This window comes from Erythrolamprus reginae, chromosome 5, assembly GCF_031021105.1.
Source record: "Erythrolamprus reginae isolate rEryReg1 chromosome 5, rEryReg1.hap1, whole genome shotgun sequence".
Lineage (NCBI taxonomy): Eukaryota > Metazoa > Chordata > Lepidosauria > Squamata > Dipsadidae > Erythrolamprus > Erythrolamprus reginae.
In genome coordinates, this window is record NC_091954.1 from 23,155,414 (window position 1) to 23,174,274 (window position 18,861).

Here is an 18,861-nt window from a genome sequence, read left to right on the forward strand (position 1 = left end):
GCCTCAGAGAATTTCAAAATAAAATACTGTACTGTGTGTCTATAACAGTGAGCTCATAATAGGGCAACTCTATCAATCTCAAAATGCCACTTAAATAGTTGAGCTAGTTTCAAACTAGATTTTGATTTTCTTTCTCTCTTCCTTACTCCCATTCTTTTTCTTTCTCTTTTCCTTCCTCTCTTTTTTCTATCTGTTTCTCTCTCTTCCTCTCTCTCTCCTTCCCTCTCACTCTTTCCCTCTCGGTTGCAGGTTTGGAAAACTCTGAGTTGATGATGATTTTTAAGTGAGCGATTGCTCACTGCTCAGCTTAGAGGGAACTATGGCCTTAACTCTTGGAGGTGTGATGTCACTTCCAGGCTATATAAAGAAGGGTGTCCGGGAAAAGGAGGGGATGGACTCACAACGTTCGTTACATGGAAGAGCCGAGAATCTTTGGCGTGCCTGAAAAGAAATACTAAAAATCATGGTCTTTGTCTCCCAAGATATTCTGAGCTGTTTTCCCTGTGCTTGCAAAAGTTGGTGGTGAACTTCTGATTATGCTTTGATTTATGAACAGTGTGTGCTATCTAGGAATTTAGAAGGAATAGATAGAATAGAATAGAATAGAATTTTATTGGCCAAGTGTGATTGGACACACAAGGAATTTGTCTTGGTGCATATGCTCTCAACGTACATAAAATAAAATGTACATTTGTTAAGAATCATGTTGTACAACACTTAATGATTGTCATAGGGGTCAAATAAGCAATGAAGAAGCAATATTAATAAAAATCTTAGGATATAAGCAACAAGTTACAGTCATACAGTCAACATGGGAGGAAATGGGTGATAGGAATGATGAGAAAAACTAGTAGAATAGAAGTGCAGATTTAGTAGAAAGTCTGACAGTGTTGAGGGAATTATTTGTTTAGTAGAGTGATGGCGTTGCGCTTCCCAAATCCTGAGCCGAGGCTGGTTTCTGAATGAGATAGAACTGTGTTACTTCATGGTACTTAACTCTGCTTTGCAATTTATATATACCCTGCTTGTTTGAAAAAATAAAGAGTGAGTTTTATTTCAAAGAAGTGATTTTTTGTGACTTGGAAATTTACCGGAGACCCGAGAGTAGAACACCTATGACCAATTTTCACACCTGAAGCATCCCCATGGTCATGTGATGAGAGTTTCAATGCTTGGCAACTGGTTCCAATTTATGACGATTGCAGATTTCTGGTTTTGCAGGATCGCCTTTTGCAACCTCCTTACAAACTCAATGAGGAAGCTTAAGAGTCACTTAACAACCGGATTAAGTAATTTAACAACTGCAGTGGTTCACTTAATAAATGTGCCAGGAAAATGGGGCAAAACTCACTTAACAAACGCCTCATTTAGCAACATAAATGTTGGGTTCAATTGTGATTGCAAATCGAAGACTACCTATAAAAGAATCTTTTTTGGAGATGGGTGGCAAATTAATTAACAATAAATTAAATAAAATTACCCCTCTCTCAAACGTTATGAGCAATGTGACCATCTTAGCTTCAGACAGTCTCACAAATGTATAATGAGAGGTAAGATTTGAATGCCAGCAAAATGATATGTGAGAGACTTCTGTAAGATGTTTATTTTTTGAATCTTAGGTTGAAACTTCTTGTTGCTCTTATGACGCTGTTACTCTGCCTTGCAGCAAAGTTGAGGTTTATATCTTTCATTTTCTGTTGAGTTCTTTGAAATGTGGAATAATCCTGTGTCAATAATCCACCAGTTTTACTGTTTTCATTTAAGACAGAGGCTCTCAAACAGGTCTAATTCTCATGAGTGTCTAAACAGCTTAGGGTATTTAAGAAAAATCAAAATCAAACATACACAGATAAAATGGAATCACTTTCAAAACTCACTGGCCTTCCCCTTCACTATATAAACCGGCTACAGGCAATTGTGAGAATCTCTTGATAGATAGATAGATAGATAGATAGATAGATAGATAGATAGATAGATAGATAGATAGATAGATAGATAGAATTTTAATTTTTAAAAGCAAGGAATTATATTATCTCATGCCATCTCCATTAGTTTCATTTGGAGGAGGTAACTCAAAATCTTTTACCACAAAGTGAAGTAGGATTCATTTATGGAAATAATAATAATAATAATAATAATAATAATAATAATAATAATAATAATAATAGCAGCAGCAGCAGCAGCAGCAGCAGCAGCAACAACATGTCTGCCGACCATGCTCAAACTCAAATTCTGAAGCATAACACACCAGACATTTTGATCATGGAGAAAAGGAAAGTATGGATCATCGACATCGCAATCCCAGGAGACAGCAGAATTGAGGAGAAGCAGCTAGAGAAATTAGTGAAATACGAAGATCTAAAAATCGAGCTGCAACGACTCTGGCATAAGCCAGTGAAAGTGGTCCCAGTGGTACTTGGCACGCTGGGCACAGTACCAAAGGATCTCAGCAGACATTTGAAAACCATCAGAATTGATAAAATCTCCATCTGTCAATTGCAAAAGGCCGCTTTACTGGGATCGGCAAACATAATTCGCCGCTACATCATGCAGTCCTAGGTGCTTGGGAAGCACCCGACTGGTGATGAAATACGAAATCCAGCATAGTGATCTCGTTTGCTGGGTTGTACTGACATAATAATAATAATAATAATAATAATAATAATAATAATAATAATAATAACAACAACAACAACAGCAGCAGCAGCAACAGCAACAACAACAACATGTCTGCCGACCATGCTCAAACTGCTGACAGGTATCATAGCCGACAGAATTCAGGACTACCTAGAAGAAAGTGACATCATGCCAGTGGAGCAAAAGGGCAATAAAAGATGAAGCAGAGGTACGAAAGACCAGCTCCTAATTGATAAAATGATTTTGGAGAACCGTAAGAACAGGAAAACAAACCTATACATGACCTGGATTAACTACAAGAAAGCCTTTGTCTCATTGCCACACAGCTGAATCATAAAATGCCTGGAAGTCATTGGAGTCATTGAAAACATCAGAAATTCATAGAAAAGGCGATGAAGTATTGGAAGACTGAGCTTTTTGTTGGGAATGAAAGCTATGGACTGATCAACATCAGAAGGGGCATCTTCCAGTATTGTCATCATCATCATCATCATCATCATCATCATCATCATCATCATCATAGATTTGTATGCCACCCCTCTCCGAGGACTTGGGAAAGCAGAATAGTGGCACAACTCTGTTTCCAATAAAGTAATTTATAGAGTTGGTGTCTGTTGCCAACACTGAGGGTTAAAATACTGATATTGAATAGAATTTAGAATAGAATAGAACAGAACAGAACATAATAGAATGGAATAATAGAGTTGGAAAGAACCTTGGAGATCTTCTAGTCCAAATCCCTGGTTTGGAAGGATACCCTACACTACTGCAGACAAATAGTTATCCAATCTCTTCTTAAAAACTTCCAGTGTTGGAGCATTTACAACTTCTGGAGGCAAATTGTTCCACTGATCACTTGGTGTAACTGTCAGGAAATTTCTCCTTAGTTTTAGGTTGCATCTCTCCTTGATTAGTTTCCACCTGTTACTTCTTGTCATACCCACAGGTGCTTTGGAGAATAGCTTGACTCCCTCTTCTCTGTGGCAGCCCCTGAGAGAAGTAAAACTAGTACAATGTTTTCTAAAATGAATAAATGATTACCTGACAGATTTAATTGCCTCCTGCAAAAGTTAAAAGGAATTTGGCATTTTATCAAGATTGTTGAAAAGTAGTAAAAATTATAGAGCATTTGAGGAATGTGTAGAGTGAAACAATAATTAAATTGCTATGTATAAATAACACAAACTTTGATAAATATATACTGAGGAAGCAACAGTGCAAAGAAGGATTAATGAGGTTCGACAGGCGCAGAACAAAACTGTATTTTGATAAAACAATTGTAACAGACAAACAATTAAGCGGCTGAGTGAATAATATTTACATTTAAAGATACATATGATTTCTTGTGTTTATTTTTTTAAAGCTTTCTATTTGGTTAGCTATTCAAAGGTGCTAGAGTATATTGTGTCTCCTTACAAATCATTTAATCATTGACTGAATGAACATTTTAGTAGCTGTGCAAGATTTGATGCAAAAATATGAAATGATGAAAGGAAAATGTACGTGTCCCTCCAACTATAATTATCAATTATCTTAGTAGTCTCTATCGTACACTGTTGAAATAAGTCATCTCTAGCATTATCCAACAATTTAGCTGGAAGGCCAAGAATATAAGTTGGGTGCTTGTTTCACATTGAAAACTATAGTTGGCTTTTGGGTGAAGGGCCAGGCGGCCCTTATCCAAAAAGGGAGATTGTGCGAGGCAAATTAGGAGGCAAGACAGTGACTTGATTTCATTTCCTGATTATTTAAATTTCAATTAAAGATTTTAAACTAGTTGCGGCTGTAGAAGACCAACCCAGTATCTATTTAGTAGAAGAAAATAAGACTATTTATAGGGGCAATGGAAAAGAGCATTCTTGACTGCTTACCAAAGCATTGGCAACTCCATTATTGAAGAAGTTAATGAATTTTAATCACTCTATGATCAGGCTAAGTTAGACTAGCCTTTCAGTCAGAGCTGACATTATTTATGTATCAGTTGTTCTTTGAGTTTGAGTTAGGAAAAGATTAGAAAATGATGTTCTAGAATTTTGTAAAACCAGACAGAAAATAAAATAGATGGTTATTTGCAAGAAGGAATAAGCTTTCTCAATCTTGGCCCTAGATGTAGATAGATAGATAGATAGATTTTTATTGGCCAAGTGTGATTGGACACACAAGGAATTTGTCTTGGTGCATATGCTCTCAGCGTACATAAAATAAAATATACATTTGTCAAGAATCATGTGGTACGACACTTAATGATTGTCATAGGGGTCAAATAAGCAATGAAGAAGCAATATTAATAAAAATCTTAGGATATAAGGAACAAGTTACAGTCATACAGTCAACATGGGAGGAAATGGGTGATAGGAATGATGAGAAAAAAAAGTAGAATAGAAGTGCAGATTTAGTAGAAAGTCTGACAGTGTTGAGGAAATTATTTGTTTAGTAGAGTGATGGTGTTCGGGAAAAAACTGTTCTTGTGTCTAGTTGTCTTGCTGTGCAGTGCTCTGTAGCGACGTTTTGAGGGTAGGAGTTGAAACAATTTGTGTCCAGGATGTGAGGGGGTCAGTAAATATTTTACCCGCCCTCTTTTTGACTCGTGCAGTATACAGGTCCTCAATGGAAGGCAGGTATGCAATTCTGTACTTGTGTTTCAGCAGTGTCAGTCCCACTAAGGAAACCAGATCATAAAATTAACTCCCAAGGAAGGCAAACATTACTTTTATTGAGATTGGCATAAAAACCGAATCTTACAACTCTTCCTCCTTCTTCTAGAGTGAGTTAAGAAGGTGGCTGGCTGAAGCCCTTCCAAACAGTAACTCATTCTTCTGGACTTAAACATTTTCAGTCCCCTTTGGCTAGGCAATATTGGCTGCATCACTACATCAAGGCCATCATCTTCCTTCCTTTCTCTGCTAGCGGTCAAGATAGGAAGAGTTTTTCCAAAGGAGAGCTGCATGAACTTTTTATAGGAAGACCAAAACAGAAGGATGTTTTGGAGGGCAGCAGCCAGCCATATGGTACAGACGACGGAATGACAAGAGTGAAGTATTGTTGGAAGAAAAACCAGTTCCAGTTCCAAGCCGGAAGAAAGGTGTTGGAAATAAAATGAAGGCTGATTGGCTGCAAGGAAAGAAGGTTTATTTGGATTCCAGAAACTTCATTGACAGCAGCAGAGTTTCTGGTATGGCTCACCCTCGACTTAGGAATGGATGGATTTTTATGGGTTCTGAGATGTTCCAAGGGTTTGTGCAATGTAGTGAGGCCTTGTGTTTTTTGCTATTCCAATGGTGGTGGATTAACCCTATTATGCCCTAAAGGTCATGTCCTATTCTTAGAATTTGAGTGGGGGATATAAATTTTTATCCCATCAGCTCCAACTTTTTGTGCCTGTTGTTTACTGACCCAGTCTTTCTCAATGGGCACCAAATATCCATCTCTAAAGATTTGAGGCTTCTGCTATTAAGAAAGACTAGGGCTGCTTTCTGCCTTTAAGAACATGTTTTCTCTATTTCTCCTTTGGGGAAATATTCTATATTCTGCCTTTCTTAATATTAAGAATTAATATTAATAATAATAATAATAATAATAATAATAATAATAATAATAATAACAACAACAACAACAATAACAACTATAATAATAATAATAATAATAATAATAATAATAATAATAATAATTTCATCACCGACTGGTGATGAAATACGAAATCCAGCATAGTGATCTTCGTTTGCTGTGTTGTATTGACATAATAATAACAACAATTATTATTATTATTATTATAATTTTTATTATAGTTATTATTATTGTTGTTGTTGTTGTTGTTATTATTATTATTATTATTATTATTATTATTATTATTATTATTATTATTATATCTGTATGCCACCCCTCTCTGAAGACTCGGAGATTATAAAAATAATATTTTAATCTGGAGAGAGTGGGCTTCCCACAATTACAGTATTACCTAAAATACAAAATATGCATGCTATATCATATAGGAGAGCCAGTATTTTTAAAAGAAGTACAGTAATTGACCTTTCTCCTTGAGATTAATACTAACCTGCACTGGGAGACAAGCAATTGACTGCACTGACATGCCATACTATAATAATAGGTGGGCAATTTAGAAAACACCCAATTCTCTTTTTGGTAGCTGGCGGGACCTCCTGTGACTGTGGCACAGAATTTGCCTGCACAATTGTATTTTTTAAAATTATCATTTGGATCCCAACATTTTTGAAAACCGAAACGTACTATAAATTAGATTATTGTTGTTTTTTTAAAGAAAAGCCCACTTCCTTGAAAATCTAGCAAAATTTCTGGGTAGTTTCTGGAAATTAGTCCATAAAAATAAAGAAAAGGAAAGTGGACAATTTTGTTTTCTCTCCTTGGGTTTAGCACATTGTTATGCTAAAGGACCATCTACTGCTACATCTGCTTTTTTATTCTTTCCAAATTCCTTGGATCCATATGAAAAATTTAGTGCCACGATTCATCTTTTTCAAAACTGCAAACATGAAAAACCTTTCAAAATTGTCAAAAGCTTTTTCTGTGTCTGGAGAGATCAAGAAAATAAAGATTTTTTGTCTCATTCTGGTTTTATTTCTCCTTTTCAGAAATTGAAAAGGCAGAGTCTGTCTTGAGAAAAGTAACTGTTAGAAGTTAACATTATCAGTTCAGAGTTACTTGCTTCTAGGATATCACCATTTTGTTTATTTGAACCAGATGTATTCTGTCTGATCTGATCCCCTTTTCTTTTAATTTTTATAAAAAATGGATTCTTGCTGTTGTCTTAATTTGTTTCTCTGCTTTTAGACATATCTCATTACTAGCTAGGTAACATCATCAGTGCATGGAAAGGCTGTTTCAGTTAACTCCGAATTACACAGGTGGATTTTAATATACAGCTGTAATGGAATCAACCCATTACACTGTATGTTGTAATGGTTGTAAAACAGTTCCTTTATTTATAGCAGTGGTTAAAGGAATTCATTGGTCTTTAGAGAACAAATGGGTTTTATGGGTGTTTTTGCCAAAAATCAAAGATTTCAGCAAAACCCTTGTAAAACAGAATGCTATAAATGCAGCCATGTTTGCCAAACATCTGAAGTTCAGGCTTATGACTATGGAAGGGCTTGATTCTCATAACACCCGTTTTTTGTTTGTAATTTTGAACAGTTACTAAGCAACTGGTCATAAATCAACTACCTGTAAATTCTCCATTTTGTTAATTTCTTTCTACTCTCTTCAATTAATTTAATTTTCTCCTTTGACCTAAAGAGGGAGCTCCATCATAATGAACATTTATCTGAAACGAAATGTTACAATATTTATTTGAGAAATATTTTAATTACTGTTTAATGTTTGGTACAGTTTAAGTAATTTTTTGTGTCATTTCACTTCACACTAGTCATTTGTTAAACTATAAAAATTACTTGACTTTCAATTTTTTAGAACTTTCTATTTTTTTCTTCTCCTACTATTAATGTGCTTTGCTTTAATTTAATGAATAGAAATTCTAGATTACTTACTGTTCTTCCTAATAAAGCAGAAGGAAGCATAAGATCAGATAATTTAGTAAATGTACAGAATAATGTTTTGGGTGGCATAAAGGAGAAAACTGCCATGGGATCAGGGCCACCATCAGGAATTTTGGGGGCCCATACAACCTAAGTGTCTGCACCCCCCCGGCCATTTTAAAACTACTGCCCCCCAAATCCGGTGCCATGCCCACCATGGCCACACACCCTGGGCAAGCCCTCCCCCGGCCCTCTGAGGTCAAACACAGCCCTGATGTGGCCCTCAATGAAATTGAGTTTGACACCCCTGGCCTAGAGGCTAAATCCTATGAACAAGGGCTAAGAGAATGAGTATGTTTAGCTCAATAAATAGAAAACTGAGGGGGAATATAATAGTAGTTTCCCAATCCCTAAACGGCTGCCACAGAGCAGATGGCATCTATTTATTCTCCATGCCACCTGAAGGTAGTACAAGAAGCAATGGGCGGAACCTCACCAAGAAGAAATGCAATCTGGAAATAAGGAAAAACTTGGGACTGGGCGGCAAAGAAATAATAAATAAATAAATAAATAAATAAATAAATAAATAAATCCCTTCTTTTTTATTAAAAGAAATTAATAGAAACATAGAAGACTGATGGCAGAAAAATACCTCATGGTCCATCTAGTCTGCCCTTATACTATTTCCTGTATTTTATCTTAGGATGGATATATGTTTATCCCAGGCATGTTTAAATTCAGATACTGTGGATTTACCAACCACGTCTGCTGGAAGTTTGTTCCAAGGATCTACTACTCTTTCAGTAAAATAATATTTTCTCATGTTGCTTTTGATCTTTCCCCCAACTAACTTCAGATTGTGTCCCCTTGTCCTTGTGTTCACTTTCCTATTAAAAACACTTCTCTCCTGGACCTTATTTAACCCTTTAACATATTTAAATGTTTCGATCATGTCCCCCCTTTTCCTTCTGTCCTCCAGACTATACAGATTGAGTTCATGAAGTCTTTCCTGATACGTTTTATGCTTAAGACCTTCCACCATTCTTGTAGCCCATCTTTGGACCCGTTCAATTTTGTCAATAATAATTTAAAAAAAACCAAAATCCATTACTATTAAAACTAAAACAACCAGCAAAACTATTAATAAAAACAGGCGAGGGCTGGGTTTTTTTCCTCTGTTATTATTTAAGTGCTTTTACCATATGCTTTAAATCAAGAATCACTTCTCTCTCTGTTTCTCTCTCTTTTCTGTCATTCTCTGCCTCAATCATTTTCTCATTTCTCTTTTTTTCTCCCCTTTTTTCTATCATTTCTCTCTCTCTTCCTTCCACTCTTCTCTCTCTCTCTTTCTTCCTCTCTTTCACTCTCTTCCTTCCTCTCATCTCTTTCTTTCTCTTTCTCTCTCTTGCTGTCTTTCTCTTTCTCTCACTCCCTTCCTCTCTCATCTTTTTCTTTCTCTATCTTGCTTTCTTCCTCTCTCTTCCTCTCTTCCTTCCTCTCTCATCTCTTTCTTTCTTTCCTTCTCTCTCTCTTTATCTTGCTTTCTTCCTCTCTCTCACTCTCTTCCTTCCTCTCTCATTTCTCTCTCTCTCTTTCTATCTCTCTCTCTCTCTCTTTCTCTCTCTTGCTTTCTTCCTCTCTCTCTCTCTTCCTTCCTCTCTCATCTCTTACTTTCTTTCTCTCTCTATTTCTCTATCTTGCTTTCTTCCTCTCTCTCACTCTTCCTTCCTCTCTGATCTCTCTCTCTTTTCTTTCTCTCTCTTTCTCTATCTCTCCCCCTCTTTCTCTCTCTCTCTTTTTCTCACTTTCCCTCTCTTGTTTTCTTTCTCTCTCTCTCTTGCTTTCTCTCTCACACTCTTTCTCTCTCTCGTTCTCTTTCTCTTGCTATCTCTTTCTCTCCCCCTATTTCTCTCTCTCTTTCCCACTCACTTTCTCTCTATCTTGTTCTGTCATCGCTCTCACTCTCTCTCGTTCTCCGGAGGCTGGCGAAAGTAATTTTCAATTACTTTCAATTGTAATTTTCAATTACAATCAACCTATCTCTCCTTCCTTCCTTTCCCCCCTCCCTCTTTTCCTTTCCTTCCTTCCCTTCCCCTTTCTCCTTCTTTCCCTTCTTCCTTCATTCCAACCAACCAACCTATCTCTTCTTCCTGTTTCCTTCTTTCCCTTCCTTCCCTCCCTATTTTTCCTTCCTTCCTTCCCTTCTGTGTCCTCCTGGCCCTCTCTTCCCCTCCCCTCCCCTCCCTTTCCCCGACGAGGGCAGCCCGTAGAGTCACACCCATCCCGGGCCGAGTTACAAGAGCCGCAGCCGGGCAGGGAGCGCCCCACTCGCTTCGTTCCCGCGGCAGGGCTCGGTCGGGAGCCCGCTGGTCAGGGCTCGGTCGGCGCCACCAGGAATCCAGGAAACCGGGGTCAGGGGACGGCGCCTGGAATGTCGGGCGCGTGGGCTGACGCGCGCTCTCTCCACCCCCCTGCTGCCAGCCCAACCCGAAAAATTCAAAGTAAGAAAAACCTTCGCTCTTACTTTGAATGCTCCGGGCAGGCTAGCAGGGAGATGGAGAGAGCGCGGTGGCCCCCATTGTGAGAATGCCTGCAGGGAAGAGAGGCGGAGCGGACGGGCGGGCGAGGGCAGCGGCGAGTAACCACGGGGGCGCGAGGGGGCTAGAGGCGCGCGGGGGCGGCCGCGGCTTCGTGCATGCCCTTGGAAAAGGGTGCACGGGGGGGCCTTTTGGGGGACGCTGGCGCACATGTGGGAAGCCTACAACTTGCGCTTGTGTTAAATTTTGTTTCTTTCCTAAGCAGCCTTCTGTGTAAAAAAATCCATTTGGGAACGACTCGTTCCCAAATGGATTTTTTTACACAGAAGGCTGCTTAGGAAAGAAACAAAATTTAACACAAGCGCAAGTTGCAACCGCCACCCGAAGGGGCTCCTACCTTCGCCGCACGCTTTACTCTGGGACTGGAGGACCGTGCTGCCAAAGGCTCCGTCGGGGCTTCTTCGAGTCCTGCCTTGCGAGGGTCAGAGGGCCCGCCTTTTTCGTTGGTGAGGCAGGCAAGAGAAGGCCGGTACTGTGCATGTGCAACGGCGGGCAAAACTGGGCCCCCTCATGGCCGGGCCCGGTACACCACTACCAGTAATATCCCCCTATCGGCGGCCCTGCATGGGATATATGTATCAAATTCATATTTTGGTAGACTGAAGGGGGCAATAGAAAAACTAAAAACAATTCAACACTTGTTTAACTTGGAGATACAGTAATTGAGATTATACTAGAAGAATCTCCATAAACACATAAGAAGAGAATATATACAGGATGAAAATCTTGACAAGTCAAGACAAATATTGACTTTTTAATGTTTTGAGTACAAATGTTTATTTTAAAATTTATATTCCACTCACAGAAGGAGAAAATGATCTTAAAAAAAAATTTCATTCTTTTGAAAAACCAAAAGAAGTTATAAAGTGTTTACAAGAAGTGTGTCGAGATTCCAGGTAGCATCCAAATCTAATCAAAGTCCAAGTATTTCTCAAAGTTCCAATTTATAGCCAGAGCCATTCTGGCAATTACACTAGAAAACCTGAATTTTCTGCCCAGTTGAAAGTTCACATCCCTTGTCCCCCACCCACAAACGTGTCACATTGCCCACTTAGATTGTGCCAGCTTGGCAAATCCTCCTTCCACTTCCGCCTAGGTGGTGGGCATAGAATGGCCTTGAACCACTCGAATGAATGCTTTGTGGCTGCATCTGTTCCCTAATGAAAATCACCTCTCCCAAGTTTCCATAAACATCAGGCCTTTATAGATAGTGGGGCAAGCTGTTAATTTATCACCAACGTCTGCACCAGCTTGACAAAGTGCTTGTAGAAAAAAGAATACCAAATATTTGATATGCAAAAATCTGGGTGAAGAATTTACAATGTGTCACAAAAGTGAGTACACCCGCTCACATTTTGTAAATCACTCACTTTTGTTGTCACCACTTTAGACATTAATGGCTGTGTGTTGCATTATTTTGATGGGACAACACATTTACGCTGTTATACAAGGTACTTACTTATTACTTTACATTGTAGCCAAGTGTCATTTCTTCAGTGTTGTCACATGAAAAAATATACTTAAATACAGTATTTACAAATGTGAGAGCTTATACTCATTTCTATGACATAATGTATGTTAGTGGGAGTCAAAAAGAGAAATGAGATTATTCTGAATATACAGTCTCAATTACAAGCAGAACTTATATTGATTGATGTTATGGCAGATCAGTGTTGTGTGTGTTCCATGTCAGCCTTTAGAATTGTCAGGTTCAGAAGATGAAGATGATGTAGAAGCTGTAAATTACCTTGATTTAAGAGATGTGGGAGAAGTTAGTGAGGAAAGTGAAATAGAACAGCCATCTGGCGAAAGCATGCAGAGTCATGTTTCTTCTGATAACGGGAGTATAGAAGAGAGCCCTTGGTTAAATCCAAAGTTAAGAAGGTTGCAGAAAAGAAAGGACGAAATTGGGAAGAGGTTTTAATATGCTGTTCAGAGTGTCTAAATTAATTAATTAATTACATCACTTCCGGAATTCAACGAAAGAGATGAATGCTTTATTCAAAGTGCTAGAAAACAAAGATGGTGATTTATGTCATCTCTCCGAATAAGTGAGTGTTTATATTGCATGATAAACTTTTAACAGCGTGAACCTGACTCAGAGATAAGATGTTTTGAAGTAGACAGCTTGTTATTTAGAAAGAATTATAACTTTGTAATTTAGTCTGTAAGAGTTGAATGCATTTTTCCATGCCAGAGCTGTAGTGATGAAATCCATTGTGGAAGGAAAAATAAAAGAAATGTTATTTTGAAAATTACCAGCCTGTAAAGCTCTTATTATTGGAGCAGCCAGCCTGATCCCAGCCCAGGTCCAGAACAATCAGGAGTGGGTTCTAACGTACCTCGCTGCCGGTTCACTTCCTCCCGTGCCTCATGGCCAGACGTGTGCGCCTGCACGGTGCAAAAAAAAAAAAAAAAAGTCAAAACCAAGACGGTGATGCATGCGCAGTGCCGAAAAATCCCTTCCCCCCCCCTAAAAACCCCAAAACAAGATGGCAATGCATGCACAGTGCCAAAAACCTGGTTTCTGCGCAAGTGGAGGGAAAAAAACCAAAACAATTCACCTCCCAAAACCCAATTTTTTAAAAAAGATGACGGCGTCCACAAACCAGCACCGACAGAACTGGTTCTATGACATCACCATGACATCACCAGCAGTTTGCTACCAGTTCTGTAGAACCGGTGCGAACTGGGAAGGACCCACCTCTGTGGCAAATATGTGAAGCTTGAAGTTACTCTGTGTGGGACCAATTGAGACTTTGATAATATGAGTTTATGCCCCAAATGAGGATAAAGTAATATTTTTTAAAGCCTTATGGATAAACTATTGGATCTACTGTATGAAAATTGTTGTTTAATGGGAGTCTGGAATGGGGAAATCTGCCCATGAAAAGATGGACTGTTGAGAAAGACAATCAACAACACAAAGTGTAAATTACCATTTTTTAAGAAATACAAACAATTTAGAGCTTGTAGATGCATGGGGATATAAAAACTAGGGATGCAAAAACTACACTTACTGTATCTCTTTGATGAGCATTGATGATGTTACCTAGTTTGTGTAATGAAATGCCTGCAGAAAACAAACTCAAAGACCCCTCTCATTTTTCTGAAAGACATAAACATTTCTCAGCAAACAACATGCTTTGGATATTTTAAGAATTTGGCTATCAGCATTCATAAAATACAGATACTGCCTAAGACCCTTTCAGACCACAAACTAATGGCTTTAGCATTTAGAAAGAAAATCAGTTCCTTCAGATAGAGGTTAAATGAAATGTTTCAGAAAGAAACAGTCCCAGAATTTTTAAAAAAAAGAAATATTTTTTCTTCTTAATAAAGGTACAGACATAAGGGTGGTTTAGGATACAGGTAAAGCTTTTATGAGGGCCTATTTGATAATAGGCTTTAAAAAAAAGAAACAAGAGAAAGCAATCTTAGATGACATAAAAATGAAATCAGAGGTATTAAAGAAATCTCAATTAAAGTATTTGACAAGAAATTAAACTTTTGCGACAGAAATTGTAACAGCAATTATCCGTCTTACCAACACAACAAATGAAGGTGAAAATGAAGTACACAAAATGAAAAGAATTTTTGAATTTGCAAATAGGCCAGAAAATGTTGGAAATGTGGACAACATGAAGGATTATTTTATGTGAAGTATATCTTGAACATGCAGAGGGTGATCTAATTTTGGGAGATCTAGAGGGATATTTTTTACCATACAAGGATAAAGCAATTTTATCTAATAGAAATATAGTACTACAGTATCTCTCTTGGATATGTGGAGATCTAACTATCCCTCTAAGTAAGGGAAATAATATAATTTCTGTTCTCCAGCACAATATACAGTAACTTGTTCCAGGATGGATTTACTAATTTACTCTTAATTAACCTTGTACACATGGAGGTGACAACTGCTCCTGATGCAGATAATAATCTGATAACTGTAGGGCTAAACAGAGACATTTTCAGATCAAAAAGTAGGATTCAATTAATTTTTGCTTTTGCAAGAGGACTCCAACTGGAATAAACAGCTTCTTCCAAATCAAAGTACTCTCTCAAGTCTCCTTACGTACAATATGTGATGCGAGTCATTTTTGAGAAATTTGTTTATCTCTCTCGCATCAATAGAAAGTTAACTCTGCAAAAATAGAAGAATGTATTACTGAATGATCTGGAATAATTGCATTCAAGGAAAGCTTAATCCAATCTCATACTGTATTTAGAATACAGTGGAACCCCGACATAAGAGCTGCTCTACTTAAGAGCAACTCGAGATAAGAGCTGGGAGGGGAGAGATATTTTTGTTCTACTTACAAGCCCAAATTCGAGATACAAGCGCCAAGGAGCTGTCTCCTGAAGCCAAACGCTAACTTCCGCGTTCGGCTTCAGGAGACAGCTGCGAAGCGGCGCGCGTGTTTTAAAAGGTTGCAGCCGGCCTGGGGGGCTCGGGGGGGTGCTTGCCGCTTTCTTTCTTGCTCTTTTTCTTTCTCTCTTTTACCTTCCCTTCCTCTATTTCTTCTTTTCTTTCTCCTTCCCACCTTCTTCCCTCCCTCCCTCCCTTCACTCATTCCTCTCTTACTCTCCCCTTTCATAAGTTTCCTTGCTTCCTTCCTCTGTTCCTGTCCCTTCCCCCTTTCTTTCTTTCTTTCTTTCTTTCTTTCTTTCTTTCTTGCTCTTTTTCTTTCTCTCTTTTACCTTCCCTTCCTCTATTTCTTCTTTTCTTTCTCCTTCCCACCTTCTTCCCTCCCTCCCTCCCTTCACTCATTCCTCTCTTACTCTCCCCTTTCATAAGTTTCCTTGCTTCCTTCCTCTGTTCCTGTCCCTTCCCTCTTTCCTTCCTTCCTTCCCACCCTCCGTCCATTCATTCACCCATTCCTCTCTTGATCGCTTAAAGCCGGTCCCTGGTGCAAAAAGGGTTGGGGACCTCTGTCCTACAGGATTGGGTGGCAGAGAAGTTGAACATATGTAAATTTAAAAGTTTAAGAAAGTTTACAAGTTAAGTGAAAGAAACTTCATTATTCATTTATATGTACATGTACATTTCTTCATTAAAAACATGTCTTTCTGCATAATTTAGACTAACTTTGTGAGTTTTTTGAGGGCTGGAACCAATTAAAATTATTTACATTAATTCCTATGGGGAAAAGTCGTTCGAGATAAGAGCTGCTCGACTTAAGAGCCCAGGTCCGGAACGAATTAAACTCGTATCTCGAGGTACCACTGTAAAAGATAAATGCAGTATAAAATTGAGTAGTTTGACTGGATGTAAATGTATGCAGTTATTCATCTGTATAACTGTCTATATTTCTTAATAAAGGCTGAAATGCCTTAGAATTAGATAGTTGGAAGTTCATGGAAATAAAATGAAGGATTTCCACATTGATATGTATAATAATCATCTACATTCTAGACTTAGTCATTTTATTAAGTTTTTTCTCTCTCTCTTTCTGTCATCCCCATTTGTGATGTTTTAGAAGTTTTAAAATTCTCTCAAAATATTGCAATGTGGAATGCTTCCATTCATAACACCCATTCCATTTCTCATTTTCTAATAGTCATCCCATATTTGTTAGAATTAAGTCCTGAGGGACAGTTTTGGTGGATTCCCTCTGTCTCTATTTAAAACCTTTTGAAGACACCCCCCCCAACACACTGTGTGTGTGTGTGTGTGTGTGTATGTGTGTGTGTATGTAACATATTTTTGCTGATAATGAAAAGGAAGGGAGACTACTATAGATCTGGTACAGAGCTGAAGGGATTGGATACTGTAGCCTAGAGATTAATTCTCTGCCTTACAAGGCAAAGGTTGCAAGTTCAAGTCCCAGTGAGGGTATGACTAGCTGATGAGGCCAAAATAAGGCCGAAATAGATCTATCCTAGTCTCCCTTAATTTTCAAATATAATATATCACATGACACACACACACACACACACACATATATGTCACATGTTTTTGCTGAATTTGAAAATTAAGGGAGATAGATCTATTTCAGCCTTATTTTGGCCTCATCAGCTAGCCATACCCTCACTGGGACTTGAACTTGCAACCTTTGCCTTGTAAGGTAGAGAATTAACCTCTAGGCTACAGTATTCAGTCCCTTCAGCTCTGTACAAGGGAAGGGTTACATGTTTTTTGAGCCTCACATTTCTCTTGGTGCAAGACAGTTGTTTTGTCAGGTTTTATGACCTTTCTTGCCACAATTGCTAAGTGCAGTTGTTACGTTTGTTCTTAAGTGAATCTAGCTTCCTCATTGACTTTGCTTCTCAGAAATATGACCCCAGAACAGGCATTAGAATTTTGATGACACGATCACAGGGATGTTGTGATGATCGTAAGTGTGAAAAATGGCCCGAGCCTACATTTTTCAGTGCCATTGTAACTTTGAACAATCATTAAACAAGTGGTTGTATTGCAAACCATGGACTAAGTGGATACTTCTTTCTATTTATTTATTGAAAGTTATGTCATTTCAAGTCTGGAAACTCTGAGTAATTTATAGTCTTAAAGACAAAAGATTAGAAACCGAAACCAACTATAATCAATCATATGTCTTTCTTTCTGGGCGTATAGCTAAGCATATACAGTGCTAATTCAAAATTCATCATTAATTGGTTCTGGGAGGCGCGACGAGTACCAAAAATAATGAGTACTGAACTAATTTTCCCATAAGGAATCATGTCGTGATTCATAAGGCAGTCAACATTGAAAAGAATCTAGCTTGTGCATTGAGCATGAAACAAATGATGACCACTGGGACAAAATTTTCATGTCAAAATGCACTGAATACCAAATTCAGTGCATTTCAAATTCAATGAATTTCAAATTCAATGAATTTCAAAGCAGTTGAGTACCAAGGTACCTCTTTATATTATTAAAATCAAAGTGTACATGTTAAAAATATTGAACAAATCAACCTAGAGTTCTCACTCAAAGCACAAATGACCAGTCTCTGATTATCCTACTTTGAACACATAAGGCCATGATGGAGAACCTATGGTATTCATGCTAGAGGTGGCATGCAGAGCCCTCTCTATGGGCATGTGCGCCAACACCAGCTGCACTTCCAGGCTTGACCACATTTATTTATTGATTGATTGATTGATCGATTGGATTTGTATGCCGCCCCTCTCCAGAGACTTGGGGTAGCTAACAGCAATAATAAAAACAATGTCCAATAATAATCCAATAAATACTAAAAATGATTAAAAACCCATTAGTATAAAAAAAACCCCAAACATACATACAGACATACCATACATAAAATTGTAAAGGCCTAGGGGGAAAGAGCATCTCAATTCCCCCATGCCTGGCGGCAGAGGTGGGTTTTAAGTAGCTTACGAAAGGCAAGGAGGGTGGGGGCAATTCTAATTTCTGGGGGGAGTTGGTTCCAGAGGGCCGGGGCCGCCATAGAGAAGGCTCTTCCCCTGGGTCCCGCCAAGCGGCATTGTTTAGTTGACGGGACCCGGAGAAGACCCACTCTGTGGGACCTAACTGGTCACTGGGATTCGTGCAGCAGAACGCGGTTCCGGAGATAATCTGGTCCAGTGCCATGAAGGGCTTTATAGGTCATAACCAACACTTTGAATTGTGACCGGAAACTGATTGGCAACCAATGCAGACTGCGGAGTGTTGGTGTAACATGGGCATATTTAGGAAAGCCCATGATTGCATGCATGCCCACTGGCCATTTGATCCAGCACATGTGGCCAACCACAGGTTCCATGTGTGCATGTGCATTGGCCAGCTGATCTTTGTATATGTATGTGATGGAACCCAGAGGTGCAGTAACGATGGTGCGTATGCGCGTGGGGCCAGGTGCTTTCTTCCAGGTTTTGTCACGCGCATGCCCAAGGACCAGCTGGCGACGGAATCAGGAAGTGCAGCTGCTCTCTTCTGGGTTTCAGCGTTCTGGCGGGCTAACGCACACGTGCGCACTCACGCACTCCTGTTTCAGCCCTCTGTGCCAAAAAGATTAGCCACCACGGATCTAGGTCTCTTGAGGAGACTCTAAAACTGGGAAAGAATAAAAAGATGTTTTGCCAGAAAGAGAAGAAGATGATCATCAATAAGGCAGATGGACTCAGTTACAGTAGCAATGAGTGCATGG

General features: G+C 38.8%; 1 protein-coding gene across 6 annotated transcripts in view; it reads left to right on the forward strand.

Moving 5' to 3' along the window:
- Positions 1–18,861, forward strand: part of LRRC20 (leucine rich repeat containing 20) — a 176,008-nt gene that overhangs the window by 61,237 nt on the left and 95,910 nt on the right. The gene's annotated exons all lie outside the window — the stretch shown is intronic.